Here is a 19,865-nt window from a genome sequence, read left to right on the forward strand (position 1 = left end):
TTTATGGACCCCAATCTCTGCTGCCGGTCGTATGTATCAACTTCCCCATGGGATGCCAACTGTTGGAACTTTGCAGCTCATTTGGCCTCATAGCATTTCTCCAGGCTTGGTTCTGGCTCACCTTCTTGTCTCTTCCAATCAGCCTAGGCCATTCAGTCTGCTCTCCAGTTTCTGGCTCTCTCATCCACAGTCAGCAAAATCCCCAGCAGTGAATGCTGCAGTCTGGGTTCAGGCCTTAGTTCCGGGAAAGCATCAGGTTCTGGATCACAGTCTTCTGCCACCTCTGCTGTCACATCAGCTTCCTCTGGCTTTGACATTCCTCTGGTCAATCCCTCTGGAGTCTCATGTGATTCTACCATCTTTGTTGCGTACTAAGCATGTTACACTGTATAGATGACTATTTATATCCAGAAAAATATTTCAACACTTTTTTTGGAGTGTTATATGCCACAGACATGTACCCCAGAGCACAGAATACTATATGGATAAGAAAGTGAATATAGAAAAACATTTTAATGCTTTTTTTGGAGTGTTATATATCACATAAATTTACGACAGAACAAGGAATACTCTTTGGGTGAGTAATTAAATACAGCATACATTTTAATATTTTTTTGTAGTGTTATATGCCTCAAAAATGTACCCCAGAGCACAGTATAGTCTATGGGTGAGTAATTTAATCCATAAAAAAATTTCATTGATTTTTTGGAGTGTTACATATCACAGAAATATACCCCAGAGCACAGAATGCTCTATGGGTGAGTAATTTAATCCAGCTACATTTTTTAACAATTTCTGGGCATGTTATATGCAATAGAAATGCACTTCAGAGCACAGAATGCTCTATCAGTGAGTAATTTAATCCAGAAAAAAATTTCAACTCTTTTTTGGAATGTTATATGGCACAAAAATGTATGCTAGAGCACTTAATACTGTATGGATAAGTAAGTGAATGCAGACAAATATTCAACATTTATTTGGAGTGTTATATAACAACAAAATGTACCACAAAGCACATAATACTCTATGGATCACAAAATATTCAATTTATTCACCCAATAAAAAAAAAGATAACTGCCGCAGCTATATATTTAGCAAAGCCCTTATCAATGTATATAGACTGTATTCAGACTCTCTCCCTGCTCCTGCAACTCTTTCTTCCTCCCTATGCTGAATGCAGAATGTATGTGATACAAACAGCAAAGCAAAGGGTTAGCCCTTACAATGGCTCTTAGTATGATTGTTCAGCTTCAGAACCAGTATCAAAACTACAGGACTCTGATTCGTTAAACTGTGCACACACATGCCCGGACAAGCACTCTCCCCCTGTAATACCAACTGTCACAGATTTGTCCAATGGCGTCAGTTTGCAGATCCTGGTGGCACCTGTGCTTTTATAACCACTGATGATGTTACACGTCCAGCCAATCACAATAATGCCTCTACCAAGATGGCTATGGCATTACAGTGATGCGCAGGCAATCACTGCATGCTTATTAGCAGTTTAACAGACACCAAACATGTGGGGCAGGAATTCGAGTTTGAAATCGAGCACTGCCCAATGCTTGCCAAGTATTGAGCACATCCAAGCACCCAGATCCTCAAGTGATATCTATGTATCACCTAGCTTGTTTGCTCATCGCTACACATGACATTCACAAAGTCATTTTATGGCTTCTTACAAATTCCAAGTTTAAAGGAGTCATATATAGTATGTCACCTATAGTTGTCCATTGGTCCATTTTTTTTCTCTGAATGACTGTTTATCTGGAGGGATATGGAAGCTGTTTTTCTGTCAAAATGAATCTAAAAGAGATAAATAATGCGCTGTTCCATCTTAGGCAAGTTTCAACACTTGAGTATGGACTAGCTGCGGAGGGATGCGGACTTCCTCCATGAAACTCCACCCACTGCCATGCCTCCTCCATTCAGCTCCACCTCAGTCGGCATGTGGCCTGCATACTCTATCTTTAGCATTGGGTATGCAGGCCGTGCTGATGTATTCGGATGCCTCCGCGTAGTTTTGATGGTGCGGTGACCTGCGCTGAACACAACGTGTTGGATTTTGTTGCGGTCACCGCACCGTCAAAATGACGCATGAAGAGGTATCCGCATACATGAGTACGGCCTGCGTACCCAATGCTAAAGATAGCAGGCCACATGCCAATGGAGGCGGAGCTGCACGGAGGAGGCATGGCAGTGGGCGGAGCTTCACGGAGAAAGTCCGCATCCCTCCTCAGCTCCTCCATACGCTAGTGTGAAACTAGCCTTATACTGTATTACAGATCATACTTTTGGGGAAGACTACTTCTGTAATGTGGCTCCAGGAGAGGTATACTTAACACATATGGCTTCACAGTACAGGCATGAAGAAATACTGTCAATTTTTCATGCATTATGTGTATGTAAATATAACTGCCTGGTAGAGATAAGTATTGTTAAAATCATTTGCATTAAATGTTTTATTCAATCTTATGCTTTAAATATTAGAAGATAAAATATATCATCTTTAAGTGTTGTCTAACATTGTTTTCATTATTTTAGGCAATGCAAGTAGTGCAGACATTTTTCCATAATTTATACTGATTGGCCATAATATATTTAACTTTACAGGTGGAAATAGCAGCAAGTTACTGTAATTATATATCCAGATTTAATTGATGCTTTCTTCCTTTTTTTATGGTGTTTCAGCAGTGTTCCCTATAATTAAGAAATCAAAACTTTTTACTAGCATTTGTCTACATTTGAATCTTAAATATTCATATTATGATGTAAGTACATCATACTTTTTGATATCCCTAAATTACTTTATCTCTATTTTCATATTTTTTTTATAAATTCATGTTTGAAAGTCAGTTATTTGCGATACAATTCAATCATTAAAGGGCTTGTTTATAGAGATGAGCGAATATTTCAATTTGCAATATTTGCTGATTTATTCGCCAAGTATAGCCAAACATATACTGCACAAAAGCCAGTGTTTTGGTGTGTGACAGTGAGAAACACCGGCGTAGCCTTCTGATTGGCGGTGAAATCATCCCCATAGGTCAGAGAGCCACGGCTCCCACGCTGTCAGAAGACAGCGTAAGCGCTCAGCTGTGATCGGAGGTATAAAGTTTACTTCCGGTCGCTGGTGTCAGCTGATGGAACTACAGCTTCCATCAGCTGACACCTGCTGCCTCTAATAACAGTGAGAGCAGGAGTGGCGGATGGGAGTATTCATCAGCAGCTCCTGTGCTGTAAATAAATAGTTAAAAAAAAACCTAAGAAATTCTGATCTGTTGTGAAGTCATTGAGCTTGAACTGCAGTGAACTCATCAGTGACTTTTTCCCTTGGTAGTGAGGTAAATAATTATATAAAAAAGAAACTGTGAGTTCTCCTGTATTTTTGATAACCAGAAAGGCAAAACTCACAACAGGGGGCTGCAACTCTCAGCTGTCAGCTTCAGCAAGGTTGGTTATCAAGAATAGAGGGGTTCCCACTGTGTTTTTTAAAAAAATTATTTAAATAAATAATTTTTAAAAACGGCGAGGGGTCCCACCATTTTTGACAACCAGCCTTGCCAAAGCTCACAGCTAGGGGGGTGGTATTCTCAGACTGGTATGGGGCCATGGATATTGACCCCCAGCCTAAAAATAGCATCCCGCAGATGCCCGGAAAAGGCACATCTATTAGATGTGCCAATTCTGGCGCTTTGCCCTGCTCTTCCCAATTGCCCTGTAGGGCAGGTGGGGTTTATATTCGTGGGGTTGATGTCACCTTTGTATTGTCAGGTGACACTAAGCCCACGGCTTGGTAATGGAGAGGCATCTATAAGACACCTATCCATTACTAATAGTATAGTTACATGGTAAATAAAGACACAGCCAAAATAAAGTCCTTTATTAGAAATAAAATAAGTTTTCCTTTTTTATTTAAAAATAACAAACATAGTTATACTCACCTAACGCCTAATTCCACAGAAGCCCTCATTCTCCTGTAATAAAACTAAAATAAAAAAAACAACAATATCACTCACCTGTTGGTCATTCTGTCTCATGCCATAATCCATGTCTGGGGGAGAAATAGTTTTTAACCTGGACGGTGCCAAGATGCGATCGTCCAGGCTGAGAACCACTAGTGACTGAGCAGCTGCTAGCGCGGCATCAGTGACTAGCAGTGACATCATTGAGGTTACCTCCGGTCACTGGTGTCAGCTGATGGGACTACAGCTCCCATCAGCTGACACCTCCTGACGCTAATAGCAATGAGATAATTAAACAAAAAACCTGAGAAATTCTCACGGTGATCTGCTGTTAAGTCACTGAGCTTGAACTGCGGTGAACTCATCCCTGACTTTTTCCTACGGTGATGAGGTCACGGCAGTTCAACCCTGCTGTGAATGTAGCCTCAGTGACCGGTGGTAACCTCGATGATGTCACCACTAGCCAAGCATCTGCCATCAAAAAGAGATATTTTTAGACTGTTTTAAGAAATTATGAAACTTGAAAAGTCTGTTATTGCACTCTGTTATTACATTTGCCATTAATTACCACTGGTTACCATCTGATTTCCTCTAGCCCGATAAGTTGAGGTCATTTGGACATTAATAAGGCTGTGACTGCATTATAGAGTCAAAAAGAGGTTGAATAAAGTCATAGGAGACCTAAGAGTGTTAGAAACATCTCTTCCGTGTAATTGGAATATCTGTGATTTATTGAAGCCGGCAATTTGAATTTTCAAAGATGTGGTCATCTCTAGCATAAAGGCCTCTTGTACATAATTGCAGTGTGAGCTAGAGGAGCAATGAAACCAGTATCCAAAGGATAGAAAGGAGGCATGCTGGAGAATAACCCTTTTATTAAAAAGTAATAATGCAATAAGGCAACAATGCACAATGTTCCTTTGATTGTTTCCTAATATATGAATTTCCTAATAAGAATTGAGGTATTCAGAAAATATTATCAGTGATACAGTGGATATACAAAAGTCTACACACCACTGTTAACATGTCAGGTGTTTGTTATGTAAAAACAATCATGCCAAGAAGAATCATTTCAGAACTTTTTCCACCATCTTTTATGTCACCCATAATATGTACAACTCCATTAAGAAACACAATGGAATCATTTTGAGAGGAATATAAAAATAACAGAACTAAAATAATATGGTTGCATAAGTGTGAACACCCTATATAATTAATGATGTGCCTGAGTTCAGAATTAGCCAATCACATTTAATGTCATATTAAATAGTAGTGAGTACACAATTGTCATAATGTACATTAATTTTGATTAACCTCATATAAAGTTTATTTGTTTTAGAAGAATTTTCCTGACATTTTCTTAGCTGCATTTTACAGCAACAGCCATGGTCAGTAAACAGTTTACAACACAGCAAAGGGATCTCCTTGTTAAAGTAATCAATCAGAAGAATGTTTGAAAAAAATTCCAAGGCATTTGATATACCATGAAGCACTGTGAAGACGGTCATTAAGAAGTGGTTTAAATTTGGCATAACAGTGACATTGCATAGAACAGGCAGTCTCTCAAAATTTGATGAAAAGGCAAAAAGAAAATTGGTCTTGGATGCTGCCTAAAGCAGCATTAGATGAGCTGCAGGAAATTGTGGAAAATATGGATTGTGCTCTGCATCTGACAGCAATCTCCAGTACACTTCATACACTTCTCACTAAATTAGAATATCATCAAAAAGTTAATTTATTTCAGTTCTTCAATACAAAAAGTGAAACTCATATATTATTTAGTCATTACAACCAGAGTGATCTATTTCAAGTGTTTATTTCTGTTAATGTTGATGATTATGGCTTACAGCCAATGAAAACCCAAAAGTCATTATCTTAGTAAATTAGAATAATTTATAACACCAGCTTGAAAAATGATTTTAAAATCCGAAATGTTGGCTTGCTGAAATGTATGTTCAGTAAATGCACTCAATACTTGGTCGGGGCTCATTTTGCATCAATTACTGCATCAATGCAGCGTGGCATGGAGGCGATCAGCTTGTGGCACTGCTGAGGTGTTATGGAAGCCCAGGTTGCCTTGATAGGAGCCTTCAGCTCATCTGCATTGTTGGGTCTTGTGTCTCTCATCTTCTTCTTGACAATACCCCATAGATTCTCTATGGAGATAAGGTCAGGGAAGTTTGCTAGTCAATTAAGCAAGTGATACTGTTGTTTTTAAACCAGGTATTGGTACTTTTGGCAGTGTGGACAGGTGCCAAGTCCTGCTGGAGAATTAAATTTCCATTTCCAAAAAGCTTGTCGGCAGAGGAAAGCATGAAGAGCTCTAAATTTCCTGGTAGACGGCTGCGCTGACTGTTGTCTTGATAAAACACAGTGTACCTACACCAGCAGATGACATGGCTCCCCAAACCATCACTGATTGTGGAAACTTCACACTAGACCTCAAGCAGCTTGGATTGTGTGCCTCTCCACTCTTCCTCCAGACTCTGGGACCCTGATTACCAAATGAAATGCAAAATTTACTTTCATCTGAAAACTATACCTTGGACCACTGAGCAACAGTATAGTTCTTTTTCTCCTTGGCCCAGGTAAGATGCCTCTGGAATTGTCTATTAGTCATGAGTGGCTTAACACAAGGAATGTGACATGTGTAGCTCTATATAATGTATGAGTTTCACTTTTTGTATTGAAGAACTGAAATAAATTAACTTTTTACAAATAGAGTCCTATCAGTTTAATTAACCCCTTCCTGACATGAGACGTACTATCCCGTCCATGGGACCCGGGCCCCTATGCCCATGGACGGGATAGTACGTCTACCGCGATCAGCGGCGCCCACGTGGTGAGCGTGAGCTGATTATCACAGCTGACACCCAGCACAATGTGTCAGGGGCGGTCACGGACCGCCCCCGACACGTTAACCCCTTGCACACCGCGATCAAACACGATCGCGGTGTACCGGGAGTTAAAGGGAAGCATCGGCAGGGAGGGGGCTCCCTCCATGCTTCCCTGAGCCCCCCACGGCAGCGCAATGTGCAGCGCTGCTGCGGGGGGCTCCTTTCCTCCAGGCCCCCGAATCCAAGATGGCGACGGGGGCCTTCGGGGGCCTGCAGGAAGCTGGTTTCCTCAGTGCCTGCAAAGCGCAGGCAAGAGGAAGTCTTCTTCAATGCCTGTGACAGATTGCTGATCTGTCACAGTGATCTGTGATGTGACAGATCAGCGATCTGTCACAGGACAGTGATGTCCCACCTGGGACTATGTAATAAAGTAAAAAAAAAAAAAAAAAAAGTGTAAAAATAATTTTAAAAAAATCGCCAAATAAATTATTAAAAAAAAAAAAAAATATTCCCCAATAAATTCATTTTTTGAAAATAAAAAAAACCAAAACAATAAAAGTACACATATTAGGTATCGGTGTGTCCGTAACGACCCGCCCTATAAAACTGTCCCATTAGTTAACCCCTTTAGCGAACCCCTTAAAAAATAAAAATAAAAAACGAAGCAAAAAATAATGATTTATTATCATACCGCCAAACAAAAAGTGTAATAACGCGCGATCAAAAAGACGCATATAAATATCCATGGTACCGCTGAAAACGTCATCTTGTCCCGCAAAAAACGAGCTGCCACTCAGCATCATCAGCGAAAAAATAAAAAAGTTATAGCTCCCAGAATAAAGCGATGCAAAAATAATTATTTTTTATATAAAATAGTTTTCATTGCATAAAACCGACAAAACATAAAAAAACGACCTAAATGAGGTATTGCTGTAACCGTACTGACCCGAAGAATAAAACCGCTTTATCAATTTTACCGCACGTGGAACGGTGTAAACGCACTCCCCCAAAAGAAATTCATGAAATGCTGGTTTTTGTTCATTCTGCGTCGCAAAAATCGGAATAAAAAGCGATCAAAAAATATCACGTGCCCGAAAATGGTACCAATAAAAACGTCAACTCGTCCCGCAAAAAATAAGACCTCACATGACTCGGTGGGTCAAAATACGGAAAAATTATAGCTCTCAATATGTGGTGATGCAAAAACTATTTTTACAATAAAAAGCGTCTTTCAGCGTGCGACAGCTGCCAAAAATAAAAACCGCCATAAATAGTAAATCAAACCCCCCGTTATCACCCCCTTAGTTAGGGAAAAATAATAAAATTAAAAAAATGTATTTATTTCCATTTTTCCATTAGGGTTAGGGTTAGGGCTAGGGTTAGGGTTAGGGCTAGGGTTAGGGCTAGGGTTAGGGTTAGGGTTAGGGCTAGGGTTAGGGTTAGGGCTAGGGTTAGGGTTAGGGCTAGGGTTAGGGTTAGGGCTAGGGTTAGGGCTAGGGTTAGGGCTGAGATTAGGGTTAGGGGTGTGTTGGGGTTCGGGTTGGAGTTAGAATTGGGGGTTTCCACTGTTTGGGCACATCAGGGGCTCTCCAAATGCAACATTGCGTCTGATCTCAATTCCAGCCAATTCTGAGTTGAAAAAGTCATATGGTGCTCCTTCCCTTCCAAGCTCTGCCATGCGCCCAAACAGTGTTTTACCCCCACATGTAGGGTATCAGCCTACTCAGGACAAATTGCAAAACAATTTTTGGGGTCCAATTTCTCCTGTTACCCTTAGGAAAATAAAAAATTGGGGGCAAAAATATCATTTTTGTGGAAAAAAATTATTTTTTTATTTTCACGTCCGAGCGTTATAAACTTCTGTGAAGCACTTGGGGGTTCAAAGTGCTCACCACACATCTAGATAAGTTCCGTGGGGGGGTCTAGTGTCCAAAATGGGGTCACTTGTGGGGGGTTTCAATAGTTTAGGTACATCAGGGGCTCTCCAAACGCACATGACACCCGCAGACCATTCCATCAAAGTCTGCATTCCAAAATGGCACTGCTTCCCTTCCGAGCCCCGACGTGTGTCCACACAGTAGTTTTCTCCCACATATGGGGTGTCTGCGTACTCAGGACAAATTGGACAACAACTTTTGGGGTCCAATTTCTCCTGTTACCCTTGGGAAAATGAAAAAATTAGGGACTAATTGATCATGTTTGTGGAAAAAATACGATTTTTTTATTTTCATGCCCGGGCATTATAAACTTCTGTGAAGCCCTTGGGGGTTCAAAGTGCTCACCACACATCTAGATAAGTTCCTTAGGGGTTCTCGTTTCCAAAATGGGGTCATTTGTGGGTGTTTCCACTGTTTAGGTACATTAGGGGCTCTCCAAAGGCAACATGACACCCGCAGACCATTCCATCAAAGTCTGCATTCCAAAACGTCACTACTTCCCTTCCGAGCCCTGACGTGTGTCCATACAGTAGTTTTCTCCCACATATGGGGTGTCAGCGTACTCAGGACAAATTGGACAACAACTTTTGGGGTTCAATTTCTCCTGTTACCCTTGGGAAAATAAAAAAATTGGGGACTAATTGATCATGTTTGTGGAAAAAATACGATTTTTTTATTTTCATGCCCTGGCATTATAAACTTCTGTGAAGCCCTTGGGGGTTCAAAGTGCTCACCTCACATCTAAATAAGTTCGTTAGGGGGTCTAGTTTTCAAAATTGGGTCATTTGTGGGGGGTTTCCACTGTTTAGGTACATTAGGGGCTCTCCAAAGGCAACATGACACCCGCAGACCATTCCATCAATGTCTGCATTCCAAAACGTCACTACTTCCCTTCCGAGCCCTGACGTGTGTCCATACAGTAGTTTTCTCCCACATATGGGGTGTCAGCGTACTCAGGACAAATTGGACAACAACTTTTGGGGTTCAATTTCTCCTTTTACCCTTGGGAAAATAAAAAAATTGGGGACTAATTGATCATGTTTGTGGAAAAAATACGAATTTTTTTATTTTCATGCCCTGGCATCATAAACTTCTGTGAAGCCCTTGGGGGTTCAAAGTGCTCACCTCACATCTAGATAAGTTCCTTAGGGGGTCTAGTTTTCAAAATGGGGTCATTTGTGGGGGGTTTCCACTGTTTAGGTACATTAGGGGCTCTCCAAAGACAACATGACCATTCCATCAATGTCTGCATTCCAAAACGTCACTACTTCCCTTCCGAGCCCCGACGTGTGCCCATACAGTAGTTTTCTCCCACATATGGGGTATCAGCATACTCAGGACAAATTGGACAACAACTTTTGGGGTCTAATTTCTCCTGTTACCCTTGGGAAAATAAAAAATGTTGACTAAAAGATCATGTTTGTGGAAAAAATACGAATTTTTTATTTTCATGCCCGGGCGTTATAAACTTCTGTGAAGCACTGGGGGGTTCAAAGTGCTCACCACACATCTAGATAAGTTCCTTGGGGGGTCTAGTTTGCAAAATGGTGTCATTTGTGGGGGGTTTCCACTGTTTTGGTACATCAGGGGTTTTCCAATCGCGACATGGTGTCAGATCTCAATTTCAGCCAAAAACTTCAAATGGCGCTGCTTCCCTTCCGAGCTCTGCCATGCGCCCAAATAGTGGTTTACCCCCACATGTGGGCTATCAGCGTACTCAGGACAAATTGCACAATAACTTTTAGGGTGCTGTTACCCTTGGAAAAATAAGAATTGAGGGTGAAAAGATCATTTTTGTGGAAAAAATATGATTTTTTAATTGTACGGCTTTATGTTATAAACTTCTGTGAAGCCCTTGGGGGTTCAAAGTTCACACCACACATCTAGATAAGTTCCTTAGGGGGTCTAGTTTCCAAAATGTTGTCATTTGTGGGGGTTTTCCACTGTTTTGGTACATCAGGGGCTTTCCAATCGCAACATGATGTCCAATCTCAATTCTAGCCAAAAACGTCAAATGGCGCTGCTTCCCTTCCGAGCTCTGCCATGCACCCAAATAGTGGTTTACCCCCACATGTGGGGTATCAGCATACTCAGGACAAATTGCACAATAACTTTTAGGGTCCTGTTACCCTTGGGAAAATAAAAATTGGGGTGAAAAGATCATTTTTGTGGAAAAAATATGATTTTTTAATTGTACCGCTGTACGTTATAAACTTCTGCAAAGCCCTTGTGGGTTCAAAGTTCTCACCACATATCTAGATAAGTTCCTTGGGGGGTCTAGTTTCCAAAATGGGGTCACTTGTAGGGGGTTTCCACTGTTTAGGTACATCAGGGACTCTCCAAACGTGACATGGCGTCCGATCTGAATTCCAGCCAATTTTGCATTGAAAAAGTCAAACGGCGCTCCTTCCATTCTGAGCTCTGCCATGCGCCGAAACAGTCGTTCCCCCCCACAAATCAGGTATCAGCGTACTCAGGACAAATTGCCCAATAACTTTTGCAGTCCAATTTCTCCTGTTACCCTTGGTAAAATAAAAAAATTGAACCTGAAGCATTTTTTTTGTGAAAAAAAGTTAGATGTTCATTTTTTTTTAAATATTCAAAAAAATTCCTGTGACGCACCTAAAGGGTTAATAAACTTTTTGAATGTGGTTTTGAGCACCTTAAGGGGTGCAGTTTTTAGAATGGTGTCACTTTTGGGTATTTTCTATCCTATAGACCCCTCAAAGTGGCTTCAAATGTGATGTGGTCCTAAAAATAAAATGGTGTTGTAAAAATGAGAAATCGCTGGTCAACTTTTAACCCTTATAACTTCCTAACAAAAAAAAATTTTGGTTCCAAAATTGTGCTGATGTAAAGTAAACATGTGGGAAATGTTAGTTATCAAGTTGTTTGTGTGCCGTATCTCTGTGATTTAAGGGCATAAAAATTCAAAGTTGGAAAATTGCGAAATTTTCAAAATTTTTGCCAAATTTCCATTTTTTTCACAAATAAACGCAAGTTATTTGAATGAAATTTTACCACTAGCATGAAGTACAATATGTCACGAGAAAACAGTGTCAGAATCACCGGGATCCATGGAAGCGTTCCAGAGTTATGACCTCATAAAAGTACAGTGGTCAGAATTGTAAAAATTGGCCCGGTCATGAACGTGCAAACCACCCTTGGGGGTGAAGGGGTTAAACACACATGGACTCCAATGAAGGAGTAGAACCATCTCATGGAGGATGGACAGCATGTGACTTAAATATGAGTGCCTGAACAAAGTGTCTGAATACTTAAGACTAGAGATGAGCGACTTTGCCTTTTTTCGGGTTGAGTCGGGTTTCATGAAACCCGACTTTCTCAAAAGTCGGGTCGAACGAAATCGGCCGATTATCATGAAAAGTCGAAGGCCAACTGAAACACGAAACCCAATGCAAGTCAATGGGGAAGAAAAGTCGGCAGTGAGTGGAGGACAGGAAACACACCTACAGTGCCCATTTTAATGCCAAAAACATCAATTCTTATTACTTAAGCTTGTCAACCTTAATTTACTTTATAATAATAGTTAAGCATTGAAAACTGGGAGTTATTTGGCTAAAGTTGTGGGGGGTAGGGCTGGCTCCAGATTTTCGTGGGCCCAGGGCCAAAGAGTGTCAATGGGCTCCTTTAGCACATGCCACAATTCATGATCCTCTGCTACGGCAGAGAAATTGCGGTATAGTACAAAGAAAAATACTTCACTTCTTACATCTCTTGACTGATATCCATTTTAAATTCTCCAATAGCTCCAAAAACGGACAGTATATTACTCCATACAGTATTATGGCCACCGCATAGTGCGCTACAGAGTAATGAGGCCCATATATTTCTCCATACAGAATCATTGGTCCCATATAATGTTTAAAACAGTATATGATGAGCTCCACATAATGCTGCAGTATATATTGGTCCCCATGGATGAAGCTCCACTGTGTTATGGGCCCAAATAATGCTCCATATATAATGGGCCCCATTTCTAATGCTCCAGTGTATAATGGGCCCTGTAAATGCTGCTCCAGTGTCTGATGTCCACCTTTGGAATGCGCCAGTGTATGGTGGGCCTCATATATCATTCTCCAGAGTATAGTGCTCCCCAAAAATAGCTGTCCCAACATTGAAAACAATTAAATAAGTCTCCTCGCTAGGGAATCCCTGTACTAGTCTGGACTCCTCGTCGTCCCCATCTTCCATCTCACTGCACTTGGACTGTTTAGGCAGAGGGCGTACAGACGTGATGTCATCGCGCTCTCTGACCAGAATGTCACTGTCAGAAAATGCAGAAGACGTCACGGCGGTGGAGCAGGGAGAGGTAAGTATTTCAACTTTGCAAGTGCTGTGATCCTGAGCAAGCAGGGGGGGCCCACTGGTTGGCGACGGCACTGGCACAGGGCCCCTCATAGTACGCCGGTGTGTCTGACAGCGGGTATGCACCCCCACCGTCAGAGACACTTGATTGTACTATGAGAGACCTTGTGCCAGTGCCGTTGCCAAACAGTGTGCCCACCCACCTGTCAAGGGCAACGGCACTCACACGGGTGCGTGCGCCAGGTGGTGACCCAGGCCCTGTGGGGGGAGGCAGCCCAGTTAGGGAGGTGGAAAAATTGGCATACATTGATGTTGGACATTCAGCAGCTGCAAATGGAGTAATTGGAGAAGTCAGCGGAATAGGAGGACAAAAGCAAGCCATTTTTCTGGCAACCTACGTGTCAGCAGGGGAGGGTGGGACAAAATCCTTTCAAACCCATGCATGGTTCATTTTAATGAAGGTTTGATCATCAACATTTTGGGTCGACAGACGGGTCCTTTTTTCTATCAGGATTGATCCAGCAGCACTGAAGACTCTTTCAGATAACACACTACCAGCAGGGCAAGCGAGCTCTTGTAAGGCATATTGTGCCAATTCAGGCCTGGTGTCAAGTTTACTGGCCCAATAGTCAAAGGGGAATGACCGGTGAGGGAGAACATCGATATGGGAGGAGAAGTAGTTTGTTACCATAGTTGACAACTGCTGTCTCCTGTCACTTTCGATCGATGCAGTATTACCAGTCGTGTGAGCGGTACTTGAAAAATCAGTCCACAACATGGTCATGAAACCCCTGTGTCCAACGCCACTTCAGCTGTGTGCACCACAAACACCTCTTTCATGTTGTCCCCTATGGCTTGTTGGAAAAACATCACCACCGCTGTGTGCTGGGAATGCCTCAAGCAAACGGTTTACCAGAGTTGCTTGTTTGTTAGCCAATATTAGCTCTAGGTTCTCCTGTGGCATGATGTTTTTGGAATTTGCCCTTATAGCGTGGATCCAGGATGCTGGCCAACCAGTAGTCATCATCATTCATCATTTTGGCAATGCAGGGGTCCCTTTTTAGGATCTGCAAGGCATAATCCAACATGTGGGCCAATGTTCCAGGTGTCAATGATGCTCTGCGAGTGCTGGGTGGAGCACTTTCTGGCAAATTCACATCCCTCCAGTCACGCACAAACCCTGTATCTGACCTTGCCAAGCCAACATTTTTTCTTGCCCCCTGAGAATCATCCTCCTCCCCAAAATCATCATCCCCATCATCCTCCTCCTCCTCCTCTTCCTCTTCTTCCTCCACCTCGTCCACGAGACTTCCTTGAGCAGACAATGGCTGACTGTCATCAAGGATTCCCTCCTCCACTTCCACATCGGCTGCAGACGCCTGCTGCTTAATGTGCGTCAAAGTTTGCATGAGCAGACGCATAAGTGGGATGCTCATGCTTATGATGGCGTCGTCTGTGCTTACCAGCCGTGTGCATTCCTCAAAACACTGAAGGACTTTACAGAGGTCTTTCAGCTTCGACCACTGCACACCAGACAACTCCATGTCTGCCTGCAAACTGCCTGCCCGTGTATCCTCCCACAAATGAATTACAGCCTGCCTCTGTTCGCACAGCCTCTGAACCTTGTGCAGGGTGGAATTCCACCTTGTTGCAACGTCGCTAATTAGGTGGTGCTTGGGAAGGTGGAGCAATCGCTGCAGCTTCTGCATATGACTGGAGTGTACGGGCGACCAGCGGATGTGCGAGCACAGTCTTCGCACCTTATGGAGCAGGGGTGTTAACTCCGGATAATTATTGAGGAAGCACTGCACCACCAGGTTCAAGGTGTAAGCCAAGCAAGGTATGTGTCTGAGTTTTGAAAGCGCTACGGCTGCCACAAAATTCCATCCGCTATCACTAACTACCTTGCCTGCCTCAAGATGTAGATTGCACAGCCATGACTCAGTTTGTTGCTGCAAATAGTCGACCAGTACCTCCGCAGTGTGTCTGTTGTCTCCCAAACACATCATCTTCAACACAGCCTGCTGACGTTTACCACTAGCTGTTCGATAGTGGGACACCTCGTGTGCAACACTGGCAGCTGCGGATGGAGTGCTCATGCGACTGCGCTCTGGGGATGAGCTTTCGCTTCTGGAGGAGGAGGAGGGTCGAACACCTACAGCCAACTGTTTCCTATACCGTGGGCTAGGCCACACTGTCCCACCGCGCTGTCCCCTGTGGACCCTGCATCCACCACATTAACCCAGTGCGCAGTGATGGACACGAAACAACCCTGGCCATGCCTACTGGACCATGCATCTGTTGTGAGGTGCACCTTTCCACTCACTGATTGCTTGAGTGCATGGACAATGCGGTCTTTCACATGCACGTGGAGGGCTGGGATGGCTTTTCGAGAAAAGAAGTGCCGACTGGGTAGGTCATAGCCTGGTACTGCATAGGCCATGAGCTTGCGGAAAGCTTTGCTTTCAACCAACCGGTAGGGCATCATCTCTGCCGAGATTAGTTTGGCAATGTGGGTGTTCAAAGCCAGTGTACGCGGATAAGAGGATGAGTACTTTCTTGTCCTACTCAGAGTCTCTGGTAGGGTGAGCTGGACTTGAGAGCTGCATATGGTGGAACTAGCGGTGGACATGGTGGACTGAGAGAGGGTTGGTGATGGTGATGGTGTTGGTGGTGTTGCTGATGACCTAGATTCAGTCTTTTGTAGCAATAACATTGTGATTCCATGACTGCTTTGCCCTTGCGACAACACCTCAACATTTGCTGCTGGTGGTGTGCTAACCGGTGGGCTTACAGTGGGGGAAGCGATGTAGCATTGCTGACTGCCTTCATTCAGAGCAGGTGCACATGTGGTACGTGACGTTTGGTGGTCCGTCCACGCTTGCAAGTGCATGGTGGTTAAATGTCTAAGCATGCAACTGGTATTGAAATTTCTCAGATTTTTCCCTCGGCTACTTCTTCTGCGCACTTCTTACAGATAACTTTTGCCTGATCATTAGGATTTTGTTCAAAAAAGTGTCACACTGCACTCTTCCTACTTTGGAAGACATTTTGAGACCTTGCACGCTGTGCTAATTTGACCGTCTTGCCAAGCTGTCCTGCAACTCTTTTGGTTTTTGTAACACGTTTTTGGACTGCTACGGTCCTGCCAGATCACAGCTGTTGCGATGTCGTTGCCTGCTGCGGATTCTCCTCCTCCTCTTCTGAGCTATTGGCAGCGGCACCCCCTTCCCCCAATGGATGCCAATCTGGGTCAACAACTGGGTCATCCATCACCTCTTCAATTTCATGTGCACCTTCCTCTGTGGCACCGTGTAAGGTGGTATAGAATGCAGGAAGGGGCACCTGAGTTTCATCAGGGTCTAATTCTGCCTCAGTACACTGCGAGCACAATGTAGTGCTCTGAGTGAATGTACTAGCAGAAAAATCTAGCAGTGGCTGTGCATCAGTGCACTCCATGTCAGATTCATCTTAGACTGGGGAATTCACGATTTGACTTGCTAACCCAGGCATGGTATGTGAAAAGAGTTCCATGGAGTAATCGGTAGTGTGGCCTGCCACATCCTTCACTTTTGGTAGTGGTGAAGGACACAAGGAAAGGTGTTGTTCCTGACCAGGAGCATCCACTGACGACTCAGTGCTTTTATTTTTTGAAACTTCAGAAGAGGAGGCGAGAGAGCTGGAGGCTGTGTCAGCAATGTAAGCCAAAACTTGTTCCTGAAGCTCCGGTTTTAAAAATGGTTTACATACTCCCAGAAAAGATAGCCTTCGAGGCCTTGTGGAGCCAGATGATGATGCAGGCTCAACACCTCCTGCCTTAGGTGCTATTGTGCTTTTGCCACTGCCAACAGATGCAACACCACTACCATCGGGACCAGCTGGCAACCCCTGCCCAATTACATGGCGTCTTCCACCATACTTGCTCATTTTTGTGGAAATGTACCCATAATACCACCAGCTATATGGTACTGTAAAACAAGGTAGAAGGTGTATCTACTATTGGTGAGAATTTGAATCTCACTAGAGATTTGAGGACGCTGAACTATTGTCTCTGGCCCAGTAGAGCTTACACCTCAATGTAACAGACTGAAATTGGATGGTGTATGACAAGGTGTAGGGTGTCTATAGGATTGGTGAGAATTTGAATCTCACTATAGATTTGAGTTCGCAGAACTATTGTCTCAGGCCCAGTAGAGATTACACCTCAATGTAAGGCCTGTTTCACACTTGCTTTTTTTTGCAGCGCGTTTTTCCCGCAAAAAAACGCATTGAAAAACGCATACAAAAGCATACAACTGCTGCGTTTTTTTCAAGCATTTTTATGAGCATGCATGAAAAAAACGCAGCGTTTTTATGCGTTTGTATGCGTTTTTAGTGCGTTTTTACCGCGTTTGCGTTTTTTTCCAACATTAGGTGGCCCCTCACACTAACCCAAACCATGACTTTACTAACCCTAACCCTGACCCTAACCCTAACCCTAACCCTAACCCTGACCCTGACCCTAACCCTAACCCTAACCCTTAACCAAACCATACTTAAACCTAACCCTGACCCTAACCCTTAACCAAACCATACTTAACCCTAACCCAAACCCTAACTAACCTTAACCCTAACCCTAACCCTGACCCTAACCCTAACCCTAACCAAACCATACTTAACCCTAACCCTAACCCTGACCCTAACCCTAACCCTAACCCTGACCCTAACCCTTAACCAAACCATACTTAACCCTAACCCTGACCCTAACCCTAACCCTAACCCTGACCCTAGCCCTAACCCTAACCCTGACCCTAACCCTAACCCTAACCCTGACCCTAACCCTTAACCAAACCATACTTAACCCTAACCCTGACCCTAACCCTAACCCTAACCCTAACCCTGACCCTAACCCTTAACCAAACCATACTTAACCCTAACCCTGACCCTAACCCTAACCCTAACCCTAACCCTGACCCTAACCCTGACCCTAACCCTTAAACAAACCATACTTAACCCTAACCCTGACCCTAACCCTGACACTAACCCTAACCCTAACCCTGACCCTAACCCTTAACCAAACCATACTTAACCCTAACCCTAACCCTGACCCTAACCCTAACCCTAACCCTGACCCTAACCCTTAACCAAACCATACTTAACCCTAACCCTGACCCTAACCCTAACCCTAACCCTGACCCTAACCCTAACCCTAAACCCCCTTAACTAACCCTAACTCTAACCCAAACCCCTAAATTCCATGGTTAACAAAAAAAAAACGCATGTGCAAAAAAACGCATACATAAGCATGCCAATGCGCACATATGCGCACCCATAGACTTATATTGGGTGTCTTGCTGTAAAAAAACGCATTGCGCGCGCATGCGTTTTTTTGAGGCAAATCGGACGCACAAAAAATGCAACAAGTTGCATTTTGTGCGCCCGAGCGCATACCGCAAAAAAACGCATGCGCGGTAAAACGCGTACAAACGCATGTGTATGCGCACATAAGCGCATCCCATGCAAAGTATAGGAAAAAAAAACGCATGCGCTATTTAGCGCTAAATTACCGCGAAAAAAAACGCAAATGTGAAACCAGCCTAACTGGCTGAAATTGGATGGTGAAGACAATGTGGAGGGCGTCTATAGGATTGGTGAGATTTTGAATCTCACTAGAGATTTGAGGACGCAGAACTATTGTCTCTGGCCCAGTAGAGATTACACCTCAATGTAGCAGGCTGAAATTGGATGGTATATGACAAGGTGGAGGGTGTTTATAGGATTGGTGAGATTTTGGATCTCACTAGAGATTTGAGGACGCTGAGAATGATGCTCTCAGTCCAAGTATGGATGCAGGCATCATAATAAGCAGGACTGCTGCACAGTGCACACACAAAAGTGTGGAAAAATGAACCCTTGGTAACTGCAGAAAAGAGGAAGAAAAGTATTTTTGCTGTTAAAAAAGCAGTTTGCACAGCAGTGTGCAAACAGCAATGCAGCTATCAGGGAGCCTTATAAGGCAGCCTAATAACCAACAGAGCTGATGCACAAAAATAGAGCCTCCCCTGTCACTACACACAAAGTGTTGTGTTGTAAGTGGAAATCGCTAACAGCAGAAGCAGTTTTTTGGTTCTTCTTCCCTGCCTAACGCTCTCCGTACAGAATCAGCAGCAGCAGCAGCAGCTCTCCCTATGCTAAGATCGGCATAAGTAAGATGGCGGTCAGCGTTCACGCCCTTTTATAGCCCCTGTGATGCCACACAAAGCCAGCCAATCACTTGCATGCCCTTCTCAAAGATGGTTGTGACTGATGCCTATGTCATTGCGTTGCCCACAGTGTGCGTCCTCCATCATTGGCTGAAAAAGGGCGCTGGAAGCATCTTTTGAATCGCGACTTTGGCGCTCTGGTCGCCGACCTCGTGGCCGACCTCACGCTATGGTCTGGTTTCGTTTCATGAAACCCAACTTCAGCGAAAGTCGGCGACTTTTGAATATGACCGACAAGTTTCGCTCAACTCTACTTATGACCATGTGATATTTCAGTTTTTATTTTTTTTATAAATTTGCAAAACTTTCTACATTTCTGTTTTTTTTCAGTCATGATGGGGTGCAGAGTGTACATTAATGAGAAAAAATGAACTTTTTTGAATTTACCAAATGGCTGCAATGGAACAAAGAATGAAAAATTTAAAGGGGTCTGAATACTTTCCATACCCACTGTATTATCAAGTCTGTCAAAAGCATGTGGGAAAATGTGATATGGTCTGATGAGACCAAGGTTGAACTTTTTGGCCATAATTCCAAAAAGCATGTTTGGCACAA

This window comes from Dendrobates tinctorius, unplaced genomic scaffold, assembly GCF_039654945.1.
Source record: "Dendrobates tinctorius isolate UK_male_01 unplaced genomic scaffold, ASM3965494v1 ptg000015l, whole genome shotgun sequence".
In the NCBI taxonomy this organism is placed as follows: domain Eukaryota; kingdom Metazoa; phylum Chordata; class Amphibia; order Anura; family Dendrobatidae; genus Dendrobates; species Dendrobates tinctorius.